Source organism: Hyperolius riggenbachi, chromosome 2 (genome assembly GCF_040937935.1).
Source record: "Hyperolius riggenbachi isolate aHypRig1 chromosome 2, aHypRig1.pri, whole genome shotgun sequence".
NCBI lineage: Eukaryota > Metazoa > Chordata > Amphibia > Anura > Hyperoliidae > Hyperolius > Hyperolius riggenbachi.
The window spans coordinates 420,878,992-420,885,361 of NC_090647.1; the positions used below are offsets into that span (position 1 = coordinate 420,878,992).

The window sequence follows — 6,370 nt, forward strand, 5'->3', positions numbered from 1 at the left end:
TTGATTTTAAATCACCCCACTGGCACTTGTAATCTTCAACTATAGTTTAATTCCAGATAAAAGTTTCCTTCACATATGAAACATATAAACACATGGACCCATCATAGTGTAATACAGCCAATACATTTAAAATCGCCGCACACTAAATGCGCACTCACGTATGTTTGCTTGAGTTAGTGCACATCAATATATCCTATAATATATAGAGAAGAAAGCCGGTTGGCACTATGGATGTGGCAAGTGTGCTCGAGTAGTCTTTCAGGTGCCCTATTGCAGCTAAGCGTGCTCTGGTATAAGATTATGCAGAGTGGCAGGGAGGGTAAGCAGGCAAAGGAAACCGGCACTGCAAATAAGCTGCGTTTATTCTTGGCTTCATGCATATAAAAAAGTAAGTATACATACAAAAGCGTGGCTGGCTTGCACAATTGGAGAAAAAAGATTGAAGTGGGGTTCCTGGTGGTGCGGTGCTGTCCTGGCATCTGGGTGGATGCGGCGTCCCGCTTTCCCTTCACTCTGTCCGCCTGGGCTCCCGTCTCCCCGCCCTGCCGAGCAATACCGGCTTAGCTCCGCTCGCAGTGACGTCAGACGCGCAATGGACTCATTTGAAGTGATTATATTAGTGAACTATAGATCAGAGGGTAGCAATATTTGTAGGCAGCGCAGCCCTATTAACGTATATATAATATATTTGTGTCTCTTACCATTATTTTGCAGCATACTTAGTATGGATGTCTTGCAAGCTCCTTACTGTAGGACTAAGTTATGGGTTTGCTTTTATCTCCTGGCATTGGTTGGCCATTGAATACTATGCGTTACTATCTTTATTTGCCCAATACACTAGCTGCTATTTTTATACACATCAATTGTGTGGGCATATAGTGAAAAGGCAAACTGGCCCATTTTTATATAATAGATGTTTTTATAATTCTCATCCACTAGATGGCAGCGTTAACTACTTTGCGACCGCTCCACGCCAATAGGCGTGGCCGCGATGGCAGCCTCAGGCCCGCCTAATGCCAATTGGCGTCAGGTCCTGGAGCCGGCTACTGAAGGGGATCGCGCGCAGGGTGCGCGCGCATCTCCTTCTCGGGGAGGCGGAGCTCTGCCCACTCTTCAGTCTCTGAGCAGCTATTGCCGCTCGGGAGACTGTTAGACGGTGTGATCGCCGTCTATTTACATAGTACAGCGCTGCCAACAGCAGCAGCGCTGTACTGGGGACAGCCGTGTGACACGGCTGTCCCCCTGGGGGACAAGAGAGCGATCGGCTCTCATAGGCAGAAGTCTATGACAGCCGATCACGTGATTGGCCGGCTGGGGGGAGGGAGGGAATTTCTAAAAAAAAAAAAAAAAATAGCAGAAATAGTAAAAAAAAAATAACAAAAACACAAACATAAATATTTATTTTAAAAAAACAAAAAACACAATGGGGCGATTAGACCCCACCAACAGAGAGCTCTGTTGGTGGGGAGAAAGGGGGGGGGGAATCAATCGTGTGCTGTGTTGTGCGGCCCTGCAGCTTGGCCTTAAAGCTGCAGTGGCCCATTATGACAAAAACAGCCTGGTCTTTAGGGGGGTTTACCACTGTGGTCCTCAAGTGGTTAAAAAGGATAAGTATAAGGATATTTTTTATACATTCTATTCTATTCTTTAAGTGAAATGGTCAACTTGACTCTATCCTAATAAATACCTGGTGTTTTTTTTTATCTTTTTTTCACCACAAGATGGCAGGGTGTTGAAATTTTGCAGATACTTTTTCATAGTTCTTTGCAGCCACTATAGCAGAGATCATGTGGTGTTCCAAACTAGCTCTGATGAGGAAATACACCATGTTTTTGGTGGGATATTGAATCAGCATGGCTTTTTTCTTCTGTATGATGGTGATTTTTGGACTCAGATGGTATGTACTGGAGTTGTGGCTACCACACCCGTTGCACAAGGAGGGAGGGGGGGATACTGGTCTGGGTATGTTTTACATGGTGGAAGGGATCTTTAAGCATTTGACAGCAGGCAGTCAAACAGGTCTGTATTAAGTAAGTAAGTTGGTATTGGACTGATGTCATGATTATATTTCAATGTTTTCACTTTTCATGTTGTGCCTTGCATATTATGTAGCCCCTTTCTTTGTCTTAAACATGTTGGGTGGTGAGAGTGTAAAATTACTAGTGTGCGCTGAAGCAGGATGAAGCTCTAACTAGGGATTAGGGATCTATGTACATTTTCCCTCTTACCATAGAGCTCAGCTGTGGGTCAGCATATGATATACACTCTGCCTTTGTATGCTGGATTACTTACATGCTATTAAATATGTTATATGAGGAGATATACAGTATATATATATATATATATATATATATATATATATATATATATATATATATATATATATATATAAAGGCCCGTTATGTGTGAACAATTCCATTGCAAATGCAAATTTGCATGTGGAAACTACTATATACAGTATAGGAATAAATGAAAACAGGAAATATGGGCACCACCATATAAATAGCACCTATGGGCTGAAATTTGATGACCAGATACAAAACATTTATATTGCGCTTTTTTTTCATGACGGACTCAAAGCACCAGAGCTGCAGCCACTTAAAGGACTTATGAGGCAAAGAATGTAAAAAAAGATAAATACCAATTGCGTTTTATCATCTGTAGGGGACGCCATTCGCATCCCCCATTTCATTCCGCCGAGTCTTTATTGTAATTCCTAGGCTCCGGATGGTGTGCGGGAAACTTGCAGCCATCTTCCCCAATGAAGATGGCCGCCAGGTCCTCCTGCGGCTGCGCAGCTCAATGTCCTCCTCCAGCTCTGTCCTTGTTCCCAGCAGTCTCGTGTGCGTAAAGCAATAGGTATTGACTTCAGCCGCACTCAGCTGCTGGCTCCAACGGTGTAGAGGCTGACCCCACCTGCGTGAGCGCCGCTGTCGATTACTTGCACGTGGTGTGGAGTGTACTGCGTAGGCTTGGTAGTTCTGTGCCTGCGCAGTACACTCCACACCACTTGCAAGTGACATCAAAGCAGCCTTATCAGTACGCTGTCCAGCTGGGGCTGCCTGTAATGCAAAATGCAGCTACAAAGGGCCTCCACATTTCCACCCATAGCCGCTATCTATATGGGTGCCTCTGGCAGCACCCAAGTCTCCACGGCTTGCAGGTGCTTACATTTTCAGTTTCCATATATCCATATACATAGTCATTTGGTTTTATTATATCTTTCACTTGCAAAAAGTTATGTTTTAGACAGGGTTTAAAATTGCGTGTCTTTCCCATGTGCAAATTTGCATTTGCTTAAAACCTACGTAAGACAATGGGATTGGTTACACTTAAATGCAAAATTTCGAATGTAGGGAAACCTTAAAACAATGCAGCATTTGACTGCAGACAAATGTCTGTGCATAGTATCTGAAAATGTGCATGCAAAAAAATTTATATTTTCAGCACAGACAAGTGTGAACCCTTCCTGATCCTATTGGCTAGCACCTACTGTGTATAGGATTGATATCAACCCCTATATCAGGGTTTGTGTTTTTATGTGGAGCCTGATGTATTATGGAACAGTAAAGTTACTGGGTGCAGGGGCGTGGCAATAGGGGTTGCAGAGGTTGCGACCGCATCGGGGCCCTCGGGCCAGAGGGACCCCGAAGGGCCCTCCTTCAGCTACAGTATTAGCTCTCTATTGGTCCTTTGCTCATAATAATCACTTCTATACAGTAGATACATTGAATAGTGGTAATCATTACCAAACAGTTCCCACCCCCTTCTTGCACCTCTGACACTGTAGTTGCCATTGGCAGGTTTTGGTGCGCCGTGTCAATTGTTATGTAAAGAGTGCTTGGGGGGCCCCATTGTAAAACTTGTATCGGGGCCCACAGCTTGTTAGCTACGCCACTGGCTGTGCGCATGCAGCGCAGGACAATTTACCATTACTGACTAGGGGAGCTCCGCCTGTCAACCCACCGCGCTGTGGTAATTTAGGCATCAGGGATAGCCACAGGTAGAATATTTATAAACCACTAATACGCTACTATGAATCTCTGGGTAATACGGATAGTAGAATATTGGTAATTTATGCCTAACTTAACCTTTTTCTCACACTAGCCCTCCCTCTACCAATGCCAAACCCTTACTGATCCCCTGCTGATGCCTAACCCTAACTGATCCCCTCCCCCCGTCAATACTTAATTTTCGCCTATTTTCACAATACCCCTTCCCCCCCCCCACCACAAATGCCTAACACTAACCTACCACCTCACACCCCAGTCTTCACCAATAAAAATGCCACCTTTACTGCCAGTGGCGTAGCTAAGGAGCTGTGGGCCCCGATGCAACTTTTACAATGGGGCCCCCCCAAGCACTTTATACATAATTGATACGGTGCACCAAAACCTGCCAAGGACAACTACAGTGTCAGAGGTGCAAGAGGGATGGGGAGCAGTTTGTTAATGATTATTAATATTCAAAGTATCTATAAAAGTGATTATTATGAGCACAGGACCAATAGAGAGCTAATACTGTAGTTGAGGAAGGGCCCTTCGGGGCCCCTCTGGCACAAGGGCCCCGATGCGGTCGCTACCTCTGCACCCCCTATTGCTACGCCCCTGTTTACTGCTAAATACTCCCTTTTTTATGCTAATAAATGAGCACCAGCAGCCTAATCGTGATATTTATTGGGCCCAAATTGCCCCCTGCCATAATTAAGATTGCGGTCTATGTGGCACCCATTTTAACCGCCTATATTTTAACCATTCTAACCCACTTTGTTGAATATAATCAGAAAAAAACTCATCTGAATGCTTACCTCCATGGTTACTACTCTGTAAGATGAGCAGGATCAGCAGGGTAAAAGCCATCCTTTTAAGGATCCCCATAGCACAGTAACAAATAAGCAGTCAGCCTTGCATTGTACAGAGATGTTGTGTCAGGGACAGGAGTCCAGCTATCAGTGGCTGTTTATTATTATGCACCAGTACAACTGTTATAGTGGCCGGTCTGATGAATGTGAAGGAAGCAGGGGTGGACTGCACTCTCAGATAAGTTATATGGCTGATCTTCACCATAAATAAGGGTGACTGCTGTTCAGATATATTTTACTTTATCTTTTGGAAAAAAATTTATCTTAATTTTTTGGTGGGTTGGGAGGGAGGTGAATTAACTTTGATTACCCATTAGGATTTGGCACGGTCACTGCAGCTCCACCTCCCTCCATAGAGTGAAGGCAGCTCCACCCCCCTCTGGGGAGTGAAGGTCTATTAAATTGCTATGGCAACCAACTGTCCTGCAAGTGCCTACAGAGCAGCATCAACTTTTGACTTCAATAAGCAGTGCAAATTCAGCAGAGATGTATTAATGTGCTCATGCCCACTAACCATACAATTTCCGATTGACCTTCTGATCCAATAGTTGCAATCAATCAGAAGCGATTATTAAGGGCCACCAACAGAGGGTAAAACGATAACCAATCCGATCAGACCAAAACAATTGTTCGATTTGATGGAAAAATTGACAGAATGATCGTTCAGCATTGATCCGATTAGTTCTAGGGTAGGTAATGTGGGAGATTTTACTGTTAGTGGGCACCTTTAAGAGTGATAATTAATAGCAAGCAATTAGATTTAAATCTTTTGGTCACAAGTCAACTAAGAAGGGATGACTTGTTCCTGTTGCATACAGAATGCAGTTTCCGCATGCTTGAAAAATCTTAATACAAACACAGTTTTCCTGCACACCACATGTGTTTCCCCTTGACAAGCATTTTCAGTGTTGTTTAACTGTGCATGTTGTACTGGAGATGGATGTGAAAAGATTGAAAAAGCTGTTTACTGCACTGCAATAAGTCTATACAACATTCACAGTCCAGCGTTAGCGTTACGGTGTAATGTGTTGTGTACAGGCGTTACCTCTAAATGCACACATTAACCACTTCACCACTGAGGGGGTTTACCCCCTGACCACCAGAGCAATTTTCACCTTTCAGCGCTCCTTCCATTCATTCATCTATAACTTTATCATTACTTATCACAATTAAACGATCTATATCTTGTTTTTTCCACCACTAATTAGGCTTTCTTTAGGTGGGACATTATGCCAAGAATTATTTTATTCTAAATGTGTTTTAATGGGAAAATAGGAAAAATCTGGGAAAAAATTAATTATTTTTCAGTTTTCGGCCATTATAGTTTTTAATTAATGCATGCTACTGTAATTAAAACCCATGAAATGTATTTGCCCTTTTGTCCCGGTTATAAAACTGTTATAAAATTGTCCCTATCACAATGTTTGGCGCCAATATTTTACCGTATATACTCGCATACAAGCCGAATTTTTGACCCCCAAAATGGGGGTCAAAAGTTGGGGGGTCGGC

General features: G+C 43.3%; 1 long non-coding RNA gene across 2 annotated transcripts in view; it reads right to left on the bottom strand.

Moving 5' to 3' along the window:
• The window catches only part of LOC137544530 (uncharacterized), a 28,656-nt gene extending 23,423 nt beyond the window's left edge, over positions 1-5,233 (bottom strand). For both annotated transcript variants that reach the window (XR_011025900.1, XR_011025899.1), the window contains exon 1: positions 4,808-5,233. This is a non-coding gene — a long non-coding RNA (uncharacterized lncRNA). The remainder of the gene's footprint in view (positions 1-4,807) is intronic.
• Between the last annotated feature and the right edge of the window lie 1,137 nt (positions 5,234-6,370).